This window comes from Myotis nattereri (assembly GCF_964212035.1).
Source record: "Myotis nattereri genome assembly, chromosome: 1".
Lineage (NCBI taxonomy): Eukaryota > Metazoa > Chordata > Mammalia > Chiroptera > Vespertilionidae > Myotis > Myotis nattereri.
In genome coordinates, this window is record NC_138075.1 from 205,745,297 (window position 1) to 205,765,851 (window position 20,555).

The following is a 20,555-nucleotide window of genomic DNA, read 5'->3' on the forward strand; positions in this document are numbered from 1 at the left end:
AAATGTAGAAAAAAGTAGAAAGAATAGAATGATGAACACCCATAGAATCCCCATCTACTTTTAATAATTATTAACATTCTTTTCTAAGTACTTTATCTGTGTAAATTTATACATATTAAGTTTTTGCGGAAATGAATAGATGGCATGATATTTTACCCGTCAGTTGTGGAGAGCTGCCTCAGCATCTGGACAGGTTCAAGCCTGGGACTAATGAGAGGGCACAATCCACTCCTGGCAAAGCCACGTGCAAGTCCCAGCACAATTATAGCCAAAGGATATAGTTGTAAGGTTGAACCTATGGTCCGAACCTGTGGTCCCACATGGCTGAGTGATGTGGGCTTGATAGAGTTCAGGTGCATGTAATTGAGTAGATTCAAAACCCATGAGAATGTTGTAAACATCTTGACCAAGCCCTTACTTTGCCTTGTGGAATCTGGCTATAAAATAAAGACTCAGCTTACAGGTCAAGGAGCTGTCGCTAGCTCTTCATCAGAGAGGACAGTGTTCCACCCAACCCAGCTTTCTTCTGTCTGTCTTTTATTAATCCTTCACCGCCCCCTCTCAGGCTCACCAAACCTGGCTGTGCTGGAGCGGCATATATGGCGCCCAACGTGGGGCTGAGTATGGGGAACAGTGGCCTGAGCTCAGCTTCACCCATGGCCGTGCAGACACAGCACACCAAGTATTTTAGCAGGCATCTCCAAGAAATAAGGAAGCTGCCTTAAGTAAACACAATACCATTATGACATCTAACAAAGTTAGCAATAGTTCCCAAATATCATTTACTAACCATCCATAGTCAAATTTCCCAAATATATCCCCCAAGTCTTTAGCATTAAAATTTTTTAAAAGCCAGAACCCAAGCAAAAGACCATGTATTACTTTTTTTTTTTTTTTTAATCATGCTTCTTAAATCTCTTCAAATTTAAAATTCCAGCTAAGGTATTAAGCTCTTTAAGCTTTGGGGCACTGAGAAGATTATGGTGGTCTTCCCTCTCTCCTGCCCCACCTATCATCAATGTAATTAAAAGTAAAAACAATGCTGACTTTCAATAAAAATACATGTAAGGAAGTCTAAGTAAATTCAGATTTCCCCCAGGGAAGATGATGACTTTGGTACTAGTTTTGAAATCTCATGTGATCACACTTTAATAATCAGCATATGCTTACCTGTCTGGAGTGGTCTGGCCCTCGACTCTCAGAATTCAACAGAGATAACAGAGATACGATAACACTTTGTTTCCAGTTGAGCCAAATGTCCATGTGTCTAAACCTCAAAGCTATGAAAGCACTTACTTAAAGCTACTAGGTAGACACACAGAAGTGATTTTCAGTTCCGTTGTATATAGGAGCTTTCCAGACCTTGAGTTCTAATCTTTGTAGGTAGTTTCACAGTGAGTTTCTTAATGTTTCTTTAAGCCCCCAAATCAGTTAGGACTTGTAGGTGCAGTTGTCATATGAATACCCGGAGCCTGTGATGGGAAACTCTTACCTGGAAGTTGGAAGAGAGTTGAGTTGGAAAGCAGAGGATGCAGGGCCTGGTTAGTTCCACTCCGACGAGAAGGCCCCGACAATGCCATGGGACAGGGCGGTTGGGCCCCTTCTTTGGTTTTGGCCTCCTTGAGGCACAGACAGGTGTGGCTGGGCAAGTGTCTAGAATTGACGCAGGTATTGGAGCGGGTGTGAAATGCCTACCTGCCAGGCCTGCAGCTTCTACAAATTGCAGAATAGCCCTGGCATCCTATGGAACGCCACTGGAGGGGGGTTGGGTACCTGGGGAATGTTTTCTTGCAGATGCTCACCCTTCTTTGCCTTTTCCTAATGATCTCTGCTTGTTATGCTTTGGAATTGGGGCTCTTCTGGGGGTCATTTCCTTCTATCTCTCTTGTAGGTGCTCAGCGAGTGCTGCTTTGATTTATTCCATTCAACCTTGTTGTGGACCCCATCCCACCCTGTCTCTGCCAGGAGAACGCATGCATTTCACTTCGCTTTTAAGCATTTCACTTCGCTTTTAACTTTCATGCGGTTCTATTGACCCACTTGGAAGAGGTTCAGGGTAGCGCCTGCTTGTTTTGTCTTCTGTCCTTAATTTGGTTTGCCTTTTATTGTATTCCAAATGAATGGATTCTTTCTCTTTTTATTAAGGGAAAGGAACCTGAGAAAAACAATGCTTATGGTAGTGGCTGCTTGTTAAGTGTAATTGCTGTTTTATGTTAATCTGCATGTTAAAATGAGTATGTAGGGAATTGCTAAATTCACCAACCTGTTATCTCCAAAGTCTAATCCTTTTAAATATATTTGTTGCTTAAATAAAGATGTAGGCATGCAGAGTGAAAAGGTCCAACTCTACAGGTTTTTATGCATGTATATATAGCATTTAAAATTTTTATTTCCGTCAGCAAGAGTCATTATAGAATACTAGGGAGTTAAAGAAAAGCAGAAAGCAGAAACCCAGAGGCAGCTAGAATTAACAGTCAGTGAATTTATGTCTTGTCATTTTAGTTTACATGAAATCTCTCTCTTTTTTTAAAAAAAAAAATATTTCAGAGAAGAAGGGAGAGGGGAAGAGAGATAGAAACATCAATGAGAATCACTGATCAGTTACCTCCTGCACACCTCCCATTGAGGAGGCATGTGCCCTGACTGGGAATCAAACTGTGACCTCCTGGTTCATAGGTCAGCACTCAACCAGTGTTGAGTCATGAGCCATGCCACTGGGCTATATCTCTTTAAATGGGCATCATTTCACTACAACTGTCTAGAACTTTTCGCTACTCATAAACGTGTCTGTAGATCACCTACATTACCATCTCTTGGAAGCTTGTTAGAAATGTGAAATCTTGGGCTCTGTCTCAGACATACTGAATCATAATTTGTATTGAATGCTATTACACATACAAGTTGTAAGCTCTAGAATACAGTATACCCCGGGCAGCAGGTGAAGTGGACATGCCCCAAAGGTCCAAGACCTGTACTCACTGTCCTTTTCCATTTCCCCTCTGCTCCTCTAGTCTAAAATAATTCCCTCCATATATGGTAAAGATAAAACATGAGATCATACATTTTTGTTAGCAAGGCATAGCAACCCAGTTGAGAAACCCAACTGTCTCATGCGTAAACATTTCATTCATTGAGCATTCGTTAAGTGCCTACTCTGTTCCAGGCATACATGTGGCTGTCGTGCACCCTGTAGTTCAAGCTGGCACACCTGAAGCCTATATGATTTTAGTGACCAGAGTCACCCAGTAAATTCAGTGGGAAAAAAGGTTTGCATATACTGCAGTAGAAGCATACAGAGGCCAGGAGGACAGAGTGGTTCGTTCTGTAGGGATGGGGGCTGGAAGTCAGAAAGACAAATGGTCTCTGGACTGAGTCTTCCTTAAAAAAATTTTAAATAGATTTTTAGAGAGAAAGGGAGAGAGAAACATCAATGTGAGAAGCATAACATCTATTGGCTGCCTCCTGTATGCCCCCAACTGGGGACGGAGCCTGCAACCCAGGCATGTGCCCTGGCCGGGAATCGAACTGGCAACCTTTTGGTGCACAGGATAATGCCCAACCACTGAGCCGCACTGGCCAGGGCTCTGGGCTGAGTCTTTAAATACGAATCAGTAAACATGAGTTACAAGCATGCTTGGCTCTGGAGAGAGCACAAAGTTGGATAAGCTGGATCCCTTCCTTCAAGGATGGTTTGCTGGATTTAAGGACAGGAGGCCGTGTTTAAAACTATCAATGACAATTCGAAGCACGTTGGTATTGGGGTAGAACCTGAAGAGCAGGGTCTGAATATTAGCTTCACAACTTTGTGACCTTGAACAAGTTTATTTCACCCGTCTGAGTCGCCATTTCTTGGGTAAAGTAGGGATAAAATAACATAACCTACTTCACAGAATTGCAGTGATTTAAAATAAAGTAACAGAGCAAAGCACTTACTTGCTTTGGGTGCAGAATCAATGCTATGTGGTGAAGGGATTTTTAAATAGTGCCAAGTGAGTGCCATAGGCAGAAATATTGAGTAAGAATAAAGAAAAGAGAGGTCATTTCTGCCTGGACTCTGAGGGACCTTGTGGCCAACATGGCTTGGAGGATGTGGACGAGGAAGAAGGGTGTGAAAAATGGGCCATTGGGAACCAAAGTAAAAGATAAAGCTGCAGTTTTGAGACTGGATAGATGAAGGAAAGAGGTAACAGAAATGAGGGATCAAGTTTGTGGCGGGGGTTGGGGGGAGGAAATTCCATGTCAGGCACATTGAGTTGGGGCAGCTGCTGAAAGCCGTGGGTCTGGGATGTGTGTTTGCTCACAAGGCTTGTAATTCAGGTGCCTGGCCCTGTTCTACGCTTGACCAGAGGTGGGCACGGGATGAAGTCACTGTACATCTTGCTAAGGGGCTCTTTCTGCCTCGTTGGAGATGCCCACAGCCACACCGGGTTTCTCGTCAGATGGGAACCAAGGCAGAGCTTTTAAAACCTGGAGACCTAACTCTTCTTCAAAATGGGTGCAGGAGAACTGAACTTTCCTGTTGCTAATCTTGACCCTTGTTTTCCTCTCCCTTGGGTTTCTTTTCGTTTTCATCTCCTTCTCCCAGCTAACATCCATTAATTGCTGCAGAACAGAAATGAATCGGAAGAAGATTTTTGAATTCTGAAATGGAAAAAGTTTTTTGAAAAATGAACTGAATGCTCTAACACCAGTGGACTGTATTCCTATTTGTGTCAGTTTCCTTTCAAACATAAACTCTTTTATGATCTCTCTTTATACAGAATAGATACAGCCTGTAGTAACTATGGTTACTCTTTTTTATGTTAGGACTACCCTGCCATAGAAGATGCTAGCATTTTTCCAAGTTTTCTTTATCTCTGTATCTGTTTCTCTCTCTCTCTCTCTCTCTCTCTCTCTCTCTCTCTCTCTCTCTCCACACACACACACACTTAATTTTTTTGCTGAACCATTTGAATTAGTTGTAGAGATATGACCTTTAGCACAAGAATATTCTTCCACCTAACTGATAATACTATTATCACCTAGAAATATTATCTCACATATAGATAATATTTGAATACCTACTTAAACTTCCTAAATTATTCCATTAATGTCTTTTCTAACCCCTCTCCTCATCCAAGACTCATCAGTCATGCGTTGCATTTTCTCTTTTTCGTTCCCTTCCATCTAAAACAGTCACCCTGTTTTTGTTTTGTTTTGTTGTTGTCATTCCCAGCACTGATATCTTGGAAGATTCCAAGACAGTTGTCTTGTAGAAAGTACCACAATTTGGATTTGTTTGTTACTTTGGTTATATACAGATTAAGCATTTTGACAGACATACCACATAGCTCCTGTGGAGACACATACGTTCAGTTATCCTATAACTGAGCTCAAGGTACCTTTTCTCTTAGGTAAGAGGTAAGTATTCTGCGGGGTGATACTCTGAGACTGAGTGTCCTGTCCCACAGCAACCTTTCCCCTTGTGGCTTTAGCATCCATTAATGATCCTTGAGTGAACCAATAATTGCCTCGCTGGTTGTAAAGTAGGATTTTCTATTTCTGCTATTCTTTGGTGTTTATTAGCTCGCATTTTAAAAATAAAGATGAGCTTCCCACTACCCTCTTTTTCATGAATATCTGTGGGTAAATGGTTCTTTTGTATTCAGTGTGTTCTATTTCATCCATATCATTTTGTTGTTCAAAATGATGACCAGCTCCTATGTCTTTTTGTCATGTCTGCATTAATAGTTGAGCATATCTTGCTTTCTGGCATAAAAAGATGTTCTAGGCTTATCTTGTACTTTTCTTAGCTCAGGCCTGTACCCAACTATTTCTCCAAAGAGCTAAAATATTTAGAAACCAAAATCTGGGTAATTTTCCTTAAATATGCATATAATCCAGAAAAAGTTAAACGTCACTCATCATTTGTTTAAGCTCCCCACCCTTGAACTTCTGCTAAAATATTTTATGGAAGTATTGGGAGTTTAGAAATTAGAAGAAAAGAACCGGTGAGAGGAGGAGGTCATTGAAAGTGAAGGTCTTTGGGCTTTGGACCGGAAGTGGCACAGTGATACAAAAAATGACCTGCGATGGTGCCAAAGACCAATTTAGATTATGGTGGAATTCTGACCAGAGAGAGACTAGAGAGCCCGGGAAAACAATTTCTGCTTGTTTTCCAGGTAGACTCTGAAAACATTGGTTGCCCTTTTTTTAATATCCGGTAATGCTACGAGACTGTATTCCCCTGAGCTATGCATATGCTAATTCTTGCAGCAATTTAAGAAATATAGGTTTCATACTGAGAATTCCTCAGTGCTCTACATTTTCAGTCAGTGTGAGGCATGTAGAGATGGGTGTATATTTCAGCATGTCTTCCTTTAAAAATTAAAATTCATAGATTTTTTTTGAGTACTCATAGTTGAGTATAATATCTGAGTTTACTTGCTAATTATAATATTTGGTTGCAAATTATTAAAAGTGCCTATGTGCAGCAACTTGTGAGACACAGAAACCAAGAGTTCCCAAGTTATTTTCCAAAGTAATCAGCATGCATTTGATAAAATGATAGTCTCCGAGGGGGATCTTGAACTTGAACTGACTGATTTTTCTGGAACTCAATATCTCCTCTGTGATCTATTTTTATAAGTAATAGCATAATTAAAATGTTCATTTGCCTATTCTGTTCTTTCATACAAAACAAAACACGATGCCAGTAGCTTTTGTTTCCATTTGCTAGGGAACCTGTGAAAATGCTTAAAAATACAAAAGCAGATTTGAAACAGAAGGGCTTTGTTTTTGTGTGTGTGTGTGTGTGTGTGTGTTTTGTATGGAAGTCAGCATTTTTTGAAAGAAAACAAAGAAGTAATGACTACTACATCTATGGTTTGTGTAGCAGGAATATGGTTATTATTCAGGTGTATATACATCTAATCTTTCAGATGCTTTGTAGTTTTATGAAATAAAACCACACACACACACACACACACACACACACACACACACACACTGACTTTTAATCTTCAGTACATTTTTTGAGAATGGAGAGTCATAGTAAAGCAGCTGCTCTATACAAAATAGTTACTGGCTGTATGATACGCGAGAAGGTTAAACTGAAAATGGAAAGGGACACATCATTTAAATGTGCTGCTAACAAGTGCAGGTGAGTGAACTCAGGTGGGTGGGGGCCAATTTGACTCTTGAGCACTATCACCATCCAGTTCTTACGTGATTTCAGCCGATGGGATTAACTAAATGCACTCCTGACTCGAGTCACCACTTTTGGCAAATGGATTATTTTCGAAGTCAAATTCCATCGTGGTTGGGAACATTTTTTTAAAAAATATATTGTATTGATTTTTTACAGAGAGGAAGGGAGAGGGATAGAGAGAAACATCGATGAGAGAGAAACATCGATCAGCTGCCTCCTGCACAGTCCCCACTGGGGATGTGCCCGCAACCAAGGTACATGCCCTTGACCGGAATCGAACCTGGGACCCTTGAGTTCGCAGGCTGACCCTCTACCTACTGAGCCAAACCGGTCAGGGCGTGGTTGGGAACATTTTTAATATAACTAAGTTCCTTTGGAGATTATAAAGATCAATCTCTCTGTTCTCACTTTCTATTTAAAACTGCCCAAGTGAGCCCTGACCAGTTTGGCTCAGTGGATAGAGCGCCGGCCTGTGGACTGAAGGGTCCCAGGTTCGATTCCGGTCAAGGGCATGTGCCTGGGTTGCGGGCACATCCCCAGTAGGGGATGTGCAGGAGGCAGCTGATCGATGTTTCTCTCTCTATCCCTCTCCCTTCCTCTCTGTAAAAAAACAATAAAGTATATTTAAAACAAAACAAAACTGAACGTTCATCCCTGTGCCCAAATCCATCACTCCTTGTATTTCTTTCTTCTTGCTCTTATTTGAAAGGAGCTTTATCCAGAACACAATTTCTTCATTCAATATAGAATTTCCTTCAGACATTAAGACAGTTTGTGTACCATTATAATTTAAAGATCTTTCATCTGGATTTTACCAAGTCCATGACTGTTTTAGCCAATAAAAGCAAATTATATTTTGAACTCTGTAATGGATTTATATACATTGAACATCCCTGTTGGGGCTGGGTTGCCCTTGAACTGTGAGTTAGAAAATACTTTTAAGGGTACAGTCGTAAGACTAGATCTGTTAATACTTGTGGAGAAAGCTTCTGGTGTCCTGGGTCTTGGGCTGGCCTTCAATCTGTTGTCTGGATTTGTGTGTGAAATTAAAGTGGGCATAAAAAGAGATTTTTCCACCAAATGGCTCAGTCTTATTTTTATATAGCACATTGTTATTTTATAATTGGAAAAGTAGATAGGATTATTGTGGAAAATTTGGGTACCACAGGGAGATGCAAAGAAAGCAAAATTATTCTACTCTAATTCTATTATCTGTAGTAAGCAGCTATTCACATGTTGACTTATTTTTTACTTATAGTTTTTTTTTCTAGATGTAAATACTTTGAAACAAAATTGGTATCATATTGAACATTTTGCCTTATAGTCTGCATTTCCACGAACACTACTTAAAAACATTTTCCCACTTAAATGCCTTACAGATTTAAAAAATCTGTTTATCCATTGTTGGATACTTAAAGTTTTCAAATTGCTTGAAATGATATTACTTATAATAGAAAACTTCTTAGTATATATCTTTATGTATAATTTACACTTTTTTAAAGGATAAATTCAGAGTCTTTTTTTAAAAAAATATATTTTGATTTTTTATAGAGAGGAAGGGAGAGAGACAGAGAGCTAGAAACATCGATGAGAGAGAAACATCGATCAGCTGCCTCCTGCACACCTCCCACTGGGGATGTGCCCGCAACCCAGGTACATGCCCTTGACCGGAATTGAACCTGGGACCCTTCAGTCCGCAGGCCGACACTCTATCCACTGAGCCAAACCGGTTTCGGCCAGAGTCTTTTTTTAATAAACTAATTTAAAGTTTGTCCTTTCCATCAATTATGGTTAAGCCCTGTTATATTCTGCTTGTGTCTATCCTGTGTAGAGTTAATATGTGCAAAACAAGAATCTGGCATGAGCGTCAACACTATGAGTGTTGGCAGTAACAATGACAATAATAATAAAAGATGTCTATTGATGTTCCTGGGATTCTGCCTGCTTTTCAGTTACGACTGCTACTGTAGCAGTTCTTCCTGTCTTCTTCTAATTGACCTATTTTTCAACCTCTCCTGGCTCACAGAGGAGTTCATCACGCTTCTTAGAATTACATCTAACATAAGGCCCTGAATGGGAGAGCACAGACTTGAGGTTATGGTTTACCTGTGGCATCTGTTTCACCGTCTCAAACTTTGTAATCTTGTGAATGAGCTATTATGTATGTATTCATTCACAGCATTGTTGGGGAAGTAACTTACATTTTAAATCAGGTTATTATCATGCAGAATTGTTGGATTTTCTGTTTTATTAGAAAAAAATTAACAGGACTCTTCTTATTCCCACCTGCGGCAGGGAAGGGTGCCTAAGGGAATATATCTGAAGGGCATTAAAGTTGCTGGTGGTTTTCTTTGTTATTGTTCCCGTCTGTTCAAACTGCCTCTGTGTTTGTGAGATGAGCTCGCCTTTGGAAGGTGGTGCAGGCACAAGTGTGATTGCGGTAGACCTTCCCTCCCAAGTCTCCGTATAATTAGAAGTCCAGATCCACCCTCAGTTGCTCTTTATGACTCCCTGAGAAGGACATTTTTACCATGAATGGTTGCCAAGAAGCCTCACTGATTCCTGCTTTAGTAACTTTAATAAGACAACAGATCAAAATGCGGTCCAGATTTAGCAAGCCTTGTTAGTATTGTTCTGGAAGAAAGGTAGCTCACAAAACTCATCATTTAGCTATTCAGTGAAATCTACACTTTAATTATGCAGAGAGGATGTGAATAGCAATGGGATGTTTTGATTTTTAATTTCTAATCTGACTTTGAATTTTAACTATTTTTGTCTCTACACAATTTTTAGATACATCTGGGCTGCCTGACCTCGCTGAGCAATTGCTATTAATTAACAAGACTTTGTGGGAGAAAGGAACTTGCCTTTTGAGCTTTGTACCAAAGATCTGGGAAAAGTAAGTCATTTTCTAACTAGCTTTTTAAAAAAATTCCGATATACTTCTCTGAGAAAGTTAACAGTGGGTCTGTGGCCTTTCTGCTTTCTTTCTGTCCTGGCTTTGTAAGCTTTATGTATTCTTATGGATTTGAAACATGGAAAGGGACTCAGGAGACCTTTTCAAAAACACCTTCTAAAGAGATTTGGATGACTGTCTGCATTGTGCCATTTTTTTTGGGTTTCAAAAACTGAGTCCTCAAGGTTGTAATAAAGCCTTTTATTTGATGTGCAGTAGATGAATTAAACTTTAAAAATAAGGGATGCGATGTGGTGTGACAGAAAAGTGAGTCCAGTTTTATGAGCTTCAGGTATTTTAGACTTTTATATGGGCTCTTTGACTCTGAATTTTTGGAATAAGAGTGAAATCCATTTGGTTCTTTTCTTGTCTAGAAGGGAAAACAAAATGTAGAGTCACTTGTTCAAGATGTTCTTCATGTAGCCTGGTCTTGGAAGATTTGGTGCACCTGCCGGTTTTATTATTTTATACCTTTTTGAGGGACTTTCAGATATGCTAATTGAGACACCTGTATGAATGGCTTTGCTGTCTTTTAGAAAAAATTGCTTGAGACTATAAATTTAATATTATCCTCTGATATTTTTGAAAAGGTAAAATGGGCCTTAAAAATAATACAGTCACTGTACTTTGCTGTAGATACTACTTGGAAGCATGCATGGCCCATAAGAATGCAAGCAAAACTACACACACACACACACACCTTCTTTCTGGCATGTTCCAGGAACAATACCATTGACAATAGGAACTGTGCATGCATTTAATTACTAGGTAGTTTTCTAAACTAGGTATGCCTTGTGTCTTACAGCTCCTTTACATATTTGATAGTACAAATGAACTAGTTGAAGCAGCTAAAGTAAAGCAAGGCAGAAAAGAACTTTGCTCTAGAAGTTCTATAGAAACATTAAATAATACCAGATTTTATTGTTAGACTAGTGTCCTGGTACACAGATTCATGCTCATTGAAAGGAAATTAATTAGAAGAAATATTTTTAATATCACTATTCGCCCTTTCTCTATAATAGAAGTGTCAACCAAATTCATGATCGACAATGACAGATTGAAACACGCATGCAATTAGCGCCAGTGAGAGCTTTATATGTATCGTGCATGTGTAAGTCAACTTAGCCTTTTATAGATATAGAATAAACTTGATTAATTAGACCTGCTTTCTGATGTAGCTAAACTTTTTCCAGCCCATTGAAGGACCCCAGCTTCTCTTTCACATAATTGTCAGCAACACAGCAGTAAATATCAACAGGAAGCAGATTATTATTGTAGATCACGCAGGAAGAACAAAAGATAAAATATTTAACCGTAGCAGTGTTCGACTATATTCTGCACAGTGAGAAAACCTGAAGTCATTTTCAAGGTCCACCATTTCTTACTTCTTTTCAGTTTGGTCAAGTTTATAAACTTTCTAAATCTCTGTTTTAGAAAGAAAATAGGCGAATAAAAAGAAAATAGGATTCCACTGAATCTCCTATCTACCTACTCCAGGACTTCTGTGAGGATCAAATGAGATGAGGCATGGGAAAACGCTTCACAGACATTTGGTTGAAGTGTAAAATGTTTGCACCTGGCTATAAAGCAAGTCGTGTTCCTGGGCTGAAGAAACTGCAAGGAGGCTAGTCGCTAGGGAGAGGAAGCCGGGAGTTGTTGTGTGACATCATTACCCAGAGCCCACAGCGATGATCATTTCCGAGCTGGGCTGGGCTGTGGGCCGCATTTTGCACCATGGGATCTTGACATCATTGGCTGTGATTTGGTGGGGTGTCGCTCCTGGGTGGTGATGGAGCCTGTGTCCTACTTGGGGGAAGGCGAATGTTGGTTTGTTGGCGCCAGGTCCGTGGTGCCATTTATTTTTAAATGGCTAGTGTGTGTCATGGCAACTCCTGCGTTGAGCGTCTGCCCCCTGATGGTCAGTGCATGTCATAGCTACCGGTTGGACGGACACTTAGCCTTTTATATATATAGACTAGAGGCCCGGTGCACAAAAATTTGTGTACTTGGGTGGGGGGGAGAGGGAGGGTCCCTCAGCCCGGCATGTGCCCTCTCGCAGTCTGGGACCCCTCAGGGGATGACCACCTGCTGGCTTAGGCCCGCTCCCCAGGGGATTGGGCCTAAGATGGCAATCAGACATCCCTTTGGAAGCCCAGCAGCCCTCAAGGGATGTCCACTTGCCAGTGGGAGCAGGCCTAAACTGCAGTCAGACATCCTTAGTGCTGCTGAGGAGGCAGGAGAGGCTCCCACCACCACCGCTCTACTGGCAGCCATCAGCCTGGCTTGTGGCTGAGCAGAGCTTCTCCCATGTGAGAGCGCCTTGACCACCAGAGGGCAGCTCTTGCATTGAGTGTCTGCCCCCTGGTGACCAGTGTGTGTCATAGTGACCAGTCATTCCCAGTCCTTCTGCTGTTGGGGTCAGTTTGCATATTACCCTTTTACTATATAGGATAGAGGCCTGGTGCACGGGTGGGGGCCAGCTGGTTTGCCCTGAAGGGTGTCCCGGATCAGGGTGCGGGTCCCGCTTGGGTGCCTGGCCAGCCTGGATGAGGGGATGATGGCTGTTTGCAGCTGATCACACCCCCTTCAGGGTGGGGGTCCCCACTGGGGTGCCTGGCCAGTCTGGGTGAGGGGCTGAGGGCCGTTTTCAGGCTGGTGGGTGACTGAAGCTCCCAACCTCTCCTTTTTTTCTTTTCTTTTTTTTATTCTGGGATTTATTTACCTTCTATGGCTGTCACTGGAACTGAGAGCCGGCTTTAGCTCTGAGGCTTTGCTCCAGCTCTGAGACCTCGGCTGCTGAAAGCAGGTATCTGGGTTTGTTTGGCTTCTATAATTGAAACACTGTTGCAGCTCCAGCTCTGAGGCCTGGCTGGCTGAAAGCAGGTTTCTGGGGTTTGTTTAGCTTCTATAATTGCAACATTGTTTCTTAGAGTGCAGCTCAGAGGCCGGCAGCGGCAGGCGGGGAACCTTGGCTTCCTCCATCACTGGAACAAGCAAGCCTCCTGTTCGCTTCAGCTGCCTGGCTGCTGGCTGCCATCTTAGTTGGCAGTTAATTTGCATATCACCCTGATTGGTCAATGGGAAGCATGTCGGAGGTACAGTTAATTACCATGTTTGTCTATTATTAGATAGGATTGTATTTACTATAAACTTACTTATAATTAAGTTGTGTATTTTTTGCTAGTAATTATAATAATAAGGTAAGGGTCTTTAACTATGAACCCCATTTGAAGTTTAATAAGATATTTGTACTGAAAAAATACTATACACACACATAGAGTACTCACACACCACGAATATAATTCTAAGTGTTGTTGAGTCTCTGCTCATATAGTCCATTGAAAGGAAGGACTTGAAAATTTCCTCCCAAAACAGTTGCTTTGCTCCAGTGAAATATTGCAATAGTGAAATACTGTTGGCAATGGAATTTTAAAAAATGATAGCAGTTTTTATTTAGTTAAATTTTGTAGTCTTATATTCACATATTGACCTTAACATAAAGGAAATCCTATTGGTATAGTTGTTATTCCAACTTGGAAGGATATTTGAAAGAGGATTATGTTGGAAGTCACCAATCTGTTCACAGAAATGGAATGAAAAGGACAAAAGATTAATTCTCTGGGCCTCAGGATTCAGATATTTGCAGTGGTGTTTGGATTGGAGATAGAACTTAGTCTCAGAAAGTAAGCTGCTTAAACAGCCTTTCAAATCATTTAGGATCTCTTGAAAATTTAATATAGTCTCTGGTGAAATATTTTGCTTCCATTATACCAAAATATTTTCCCTTTGGGACATTGTTGTAAAAGTCATTTTTCCATTTTGTGGAGGCAAGGTAGCTATAGGACTTTTGATCACAATAATAAGCTGAGACAGACACTGTGTTGCCAGAGGGACCATAGCAAACAGATCTCTGCTCACTAAACCTGATGTCATAGGTGAATTTTTATATGCACCAAAGGATGTTCATAATTCACCTTTAAGCTAGCAAAAAATAAAAGAAGGAGGTCATAGTATATAAGTATGCTCCACATGGATCTCGTCCTGAAGAAATAGTTATGTGGAAGTAATCATTAAGGGAGGAGGAGGGACATCCTTTCTGAAATTTACAAGCCATGAGCAAACGGTACTGACAGTACTTTGTACACTCTCAGGGGTGCTTACATGTGTTGGTGACTGGTTTCTTTTCCAGGAGGCAAGCCCACGGTTTTAGGGAAAATTCAGAACCACAGACCACCTCCGCACTTCTCCTTAACTCTCTTCTGTCCTCTACGTTTATTTTTTTCTTAATCACAAATATGTTTTCAAGTCTTCCCTCTTTCAAGTATTTTTATTTAATTATCTGAGGTCGATTTCTGGAAACTTGAGTCTGTAATGTTGACAAAATATAGATACACTTTTGAAAAATTAGCCATGGATGATTAACAAGTAAAAAAAAACAGCTTCTATTTTATTATCTTATTTAATATGTGCATATGTTTATGTTAATACTAAAAGAGTAGTATATGCCATAAATTATTTGGTACCCTGTTTTTTTCCATTTAACAATAAATAATGAACTCCTATGCTAATAAATAAATTTAAAAAATCCTCACCAGAGGATATGTTTTTATTGATTTTGATGTGAGAGAGAAATATCGATTGGTTGCCTCCCATATGAGTCCCGAATGGGGATTGAACCCACCATCTAGGTATGTGCCCTGACCGGGAATTGAACCCACAACCTTTTAGTGCACAGGGCAAAACTCCAACCAACTCAGCCACCCGACCAGGGCCCTATCCTAATAAATATTTATCTATAATATCATTCTTAGTGAAAGCGGAACTGTTGGATCTTAGCTTTATGTTGATTTGAGGCTGCCCTGGCTTTCAGTTAGAGAGGAGTAGAAATAGCTAGGTTTTTCATTTGCAAACAGAGAATAGATTAGGACTGCCCTTCTGTAATCTCTGCAGTGTTTACTGTAACCACACATCTTCTGAATAGGAGGCTTGTGGGGCTAAATATGTGGTTCAAATTGTAGGGGTTACTGTCTGACAGGTACTGTGTATAAAGCATTGTGTCTTCTTTGGGCCCTTTGTTCTGTTGCAAGAATGCAGGTGACATGTTCCTCCCGCTTAGCTGTCTCCATCAATATTTCTGTTCTTAAGGAAGGATTCTACCTTCATATTTCTTCCTCGCAAGAAACTCTGTCTCAGATAAGGTAATGGGTACAGAAGGAACATTTATAGACTTTGGGATATAATGTATTGGAATAAATTTGAATTCAAATTAATTGGAGATGCAAAATGTTTTAGAGACCTTTGCATGCTTTCTCAATTTTAAGTTTATTTATTAAGCCAACATCTGTTGAGCAACTACTGTGTGCCAGGCACTGTGTTAGGAGCTCATTATTCAAAGATTAATGAGATATGCTCTTGCTTTCAAGGAACTTAACTTGAGTTTCAAATTCAGAACTCAAATAACATTTATTTAGCTTGTACGGTATGCCGAGCAGTGGGTTGGATGGGTGGTCTTAGATGAGGTATTTGGCTAGTAAAATTGAGTAATGATATTTATTGACCCATCCCCTCCAAAATAAGTTATAAATAGAATTTTCTAATCTATACATTTTTTTCTTCCATTATATTTTATTAAACTTTTGGTACCTGCTACTACTTGTTAAGTTAAATTAGCAAATGGGAAAAAAAGTTAAATAACAAGCATTTAATTGATAAATTTAGAATGATGATTTTAAAAACATGTATGTGTGTGTACATGTATGTTTTTTATATTTAGAAACCTGTATACATTTAATGTAGTCATACTTTCTCCTAGTAGAGTAGTTCTTAGTTCACATGATACAAATAAACATATCAAGATTGACTTTATTTTTCTTTTTTTAAGTATATCAAGATTTAATGGCGTTCTGCCCTTAGTGTAACTCCACTGTCTGAACAAGTATGGAAGCCATAGTGTTTAATCATTTGGTTTTCCAAGTAATTTCTGGGATTGGGGATTATTGAAATTCAGGGGGGTAAAGGAACTTGCTCACATTCACACAGCTAGAAAATGTTAGAGTTAGGATTCCAACTTCCATCTGTCTAACTCTTGCAGGATCCTCCTGAGTCCAGTGAGCTGGTGGGGAAGGTGGACTCACACATGCTCCGGGCCTGCCGAGGAGGGGCAGTCGTTTCAGCTGAGGAATCGGGAAAGGTGTTTGCTGCACTGAAGAGCTGGCAGGGAAATCAGTCTCAGGGCTGAGCTAGAAGACAGAAAAGCGGAGAAGAGGAGGGGCTGCAGGAAATGCATGCTCCAGGTCATAGAGGAATGGAGGCTCATGGGTGTTCAGAGAGTGGCTGGGGATGGGCGTGTTGGGGAGCAGCGTAGGGTAGGCTCAGGTTGCAAAGCCTCGGGGCCAGAATGAGGAAGGCCTGTGTGTGCCATGCTGGAGATGGGGGGTTTTATTAAGCTCTATATCAGTGGTTCTCAACCTTCTGGCCCTTTAAATACAGTTCCTCATGTTGTGACCCAACCATAAAATTATTTTCGTTGCTACTTCATAACTGTAATGTTGCTACTGTTATGAATCGTAATGTAAATATCTGATATCCAGGATGGTCTTAGGCGACCCCTGTGAAAGGGTCATTCGACCGCCAAAGGGGTCGCGACCCACAGGTTGAGAACTGCTGCTCTATATAATGGTGAGAATTTTACAGTAGAAGACATTTCATAACTGGAGGGGAGTTTTACAAAGGTCACTTGGGGGCAGGCTGCAGTATAGCCTGAAGAAGAGGAAACTGGAGACAGGACTGCCATGCCAGGTTCTGCAGATTGTTGACTGCACAAGGGCACGTGTGAGTGGTGGTGGGGACCGATAATGGCCCAGCACGTTATTCACCAAGCTGTGTGCTCTTGGGGTTGGGCCTGCCTAGAGAGGGCCTGCACCTTTAAAAATTTTCGCAACAAGCTGCTCTGCTTGCTTTTAAATTGCTTATGAAATAATAGGAGAGATTAGATCAAGAAGTAACCATGTACCCTAAGGCTTGAGTCTGGAGGTGGATGTGATGGTCTGTTTCCTGACTATATGATGTTGGGCATGTTCCCCGTCCTCTCAAAGTCGATTTCCTCATCATTAAAGGAGAGTTAATAGGATGTAGCAGGGCCCCGGACAGAGCAGTTAAGGGGCATTGGTGAGAAAAGGAGCTAGACAGGCAAGATGGACAGATCATAGTCCTGGGGCTGGAAGCCACTGCTAGCAGGCTACCCTGAGAGTGTCCTGAGGACTTATTAAGAGTTTTACATGTTTTATCTTATTTAATCCTACATCCGTTCTGAGAGGTAGATGTTCTTACCTCATTTTAAAGATTTTGAAACTTTGGCTCAGGTGGTTAATAACTTGTCTAATGTCACACAGCCAGGGAGTGGCATAGTCAAGGCTTGAGCCCAGGTCTATGTGACTCTCATGCTCTTAACAGCTGTGCTGAAGTGCTGTGCTATGAAGTATGTACTCTATGTTGAACTCCCTTAAAACCCAACTTGAATCTCTCTGATGACATAATCTGATTTTATCTTTTATTGTTTTCCACTTGAATTGGGTCATAGTTTTCATATAATGTTGTGTTTAATTTACTAGACTGTGAAATCCTGAGGAATGGGATGTAGTCTTATTAATTTTTTTTGGTCTTTCCTAACTCTCTGTTTCCTAAATTATGCATAGATAAGGTGATAAATCTCTAAAATTATTTTGTGTCCTAAAATTCAATAATTTTTAATTATGTAAGTAAGGCTTCCATTGCAGTAAAAGTGAAGTAAAAGGAGTCACCTGCCCTGGCTCCATTGGCTGGAGCATCGTCCTGTACACTAAAAGGTGGCAGGTTTGATTCCCTTTCAGGGCACACACGTAGGCTGTGGGTTGTATCCTCAGTTGGAGCACATATGGGAGGCAACCGATTGATGTTCCTCTCTCTCTCTCTCTCTCTCTCTCTCATTAATAAAAACATATCTTTAGGTGGTGAGAATTAAAAAATGATAAAACAAAAGGAGTCACTGGATTTTAGTGTGATATCTGGATTGATTGCTAAAGTTTTAGGAAATTCCTAATTGCCATTTTATCAGATAAATAATTGGTGACGTGCTGTCAAAGACTGAAGCCAAGATCAAAGTACACTTTTGCAAGCCCTCTTTGCAGGCTGTGAAGCCGTGCTTTGGGCTGCGTCATTTTGCCGGGTATAAAAGTCAAATGTCTTGAATGATCATTTTGAGTCCAGGAACCATGTTACAACTGTCACTCATGCTGATGAAGACCTCAGTTTGTAAACTCATGCAGAGCCCTTTTGCTGAAGGTCACTCTTGTTTGGTCCCTGCTGGGTGCAGATTGAGACATCGGATACATGTGCTTTCCTCCTTTAGGGCAGATCATCAGGGCCCCGGGTTCACATTGCCTAAGTTTGCATCCAGCTTCTCTCTGCTTCTGAACTCTGTGACCTTAGCGAGAAAGAGTCTGTCAGATGAGGATGGGTAAGAAAACAGGTTGTCGTGATTGGTTCATATGCTGCTGGCTCATTGGGAATTTAGGGGGGAATCCACATCCTGACGGGAGCCACTTGTGCTTTAAAGGAGCCCAACGTGTGAGCGCGGAGGACAGATTGGACGCTTCACTGTTACAGCCCATGTTTATCTCAGGGCCAGTCTTTGCTGATGTCATAGCAGAGGTCATGTTCTCTTATAACGAGTGCATCTCCTTCGTGAACTCTATGGAGGCAGGTTTGGCTGTGCTTCATACTCTGTTTGCCTGAGGACAGTAGAACGTGATGGCTTTTAAGAAAATGGAAAATGCTATTCCAGATCGGCATTGGCTCTGGGCTTTGAGAAACTCAGGGTTTCTTTCATCTCCCAGAAGAACAGCCCAAGTGAGCTGTGAGAAAGGAAACCAGACCCAGGGACGTTTCCTAGCTTGTCTCTCTGCTGCTCCTGAGAAAGAGGAAGAGAAGGCCCTGCATAGCACCCGCAGCCTCAGTAGGTGGCGAGTTCAGGTGCGCTTAAAATAGAGCGCGTGGGAGCTTCTGATTCCCATGGGCCACTGCTGGGCCTGCGGGAAACGCAAGAACAGCAGAATGGGCCGCAGAACAGTGCTCTACTGCAAAAACAAACGTGTGCCTGTCTGCCACAGAGTTTATATTCTCTCATAAACGTGAAGTCGCACAAAGACTCATGATGTTATGCCCTCTTGAGGTTTTATATCTTGGGTTACTGGAAAAGCAAGCACGTCAGATAAAAATACTCCCCAGACCCAATCTTATTCTTGGAGTTTACACTTGCGCGTAGGGCAAACTTGGCTTGTGCATTCTTCACAGAAAAAAGCAGGAGCTCTCAATAAACGTAGAATTAAAAAACCATTTCCAGGGTCCCCTCCCCCCACTATGTGACCCCTGCAAAAAGCTTCAGTCAGGCTGTACGCTGGTAATCCCTTAACATATGGATACTTCGGTGGGGAAAATAAAATCGGGTTGTGCACCTTTCCTTTCACTTGTTAAACTAATTGCTGTTTTCCTGCATTTAAAAGCAGATGTTAAACTCTTCCTTTGATGTTCACCAGCAGACAGACTCCAGTTGTGTTGTAATATGTTTATTCAAACATATCTATTGTTTAAATAAAGATCAGCTTTGGCAAATTAGATTTTGATGGTTATATTTTGATCTGGAGCCACAGAACAGAATAGCAATTTGTTCATTCATTCAGTTCACATTCATGTGATTCCTGCTTGGCCCCTTACATAGATTGTTTTCAAATCTCACAGATACCACAAAAACCTTGCAAACTAGATAGTGCTATCTCTATTTTTATAGATAAGAAAAACAAGGCATAGAGAGTGATCAGAAAACTTACTCACGGTTACATTGATTGCTATTAAGTGTCCGGGAAATACATCATATGGGTTTGTTTTTTTTGGCTGAACCCAAAGCTGTCTTTTAAGAGGAGATAATCAATGGAACAAAGATTTTGAGGAGTTGGAATCAAGAAAAAAGAGGTTAACTTTGAACCTTTTGTTCATTCATTCACTCAGCAGATACCTAGTATTTACCGAGTGCTTATTTTGTGCCAGGCACTCTGCAAGGTGCTGCAGAGTCAGTGGTGGGCAAGACACGGTCGAGTCCTCACCAGCTTCAAGGAGGAAACAATGATTGAAGAAGAGTGTTTGCTCCCCCCAAAGCTGCAGTGTCTTGGTTGGGAGAGATTTTTTTTTTTTAATTGATTTCAGAGGAAGGGAAAGAGAGAGAGAAACACTAATGATGAGATAGACCAGTGATGGCGAACCTTTTGAGCTCGGCGTGTCAGCATTTTGAAAAACCCTAACTTAACTCTGGTGCCGTGCCACATATAGAAATTTTTTGATATTTGCAACCACAGTAAAACAAAGACTTATATTTTCGAT

The 20,555-nt window shown here is 41.0% G+C and overlaps 1 protein-coding gene across 1 annotated transcript in view; it reads left to right on the forward strand.

The window, feature by feature from the left end:
- Positions 1-20,555, forward strand: part of APBB2 (amyloid beta precursor protein binding family B member 2) — a 328,097-nt gene that overhangs the window by 91,625 nt on the left and 215,917 nt on the right. Inside the window, exon 3 of the mRNA XM_081092795.1 lies at positions 9,983-10,088. The gene's annotated coding sequence lies outside the window, so the exon portion shown is untranslated. The remainder of the gene's footprint in view (positions 1-9,982; positions 10,089-20,555) is intronic.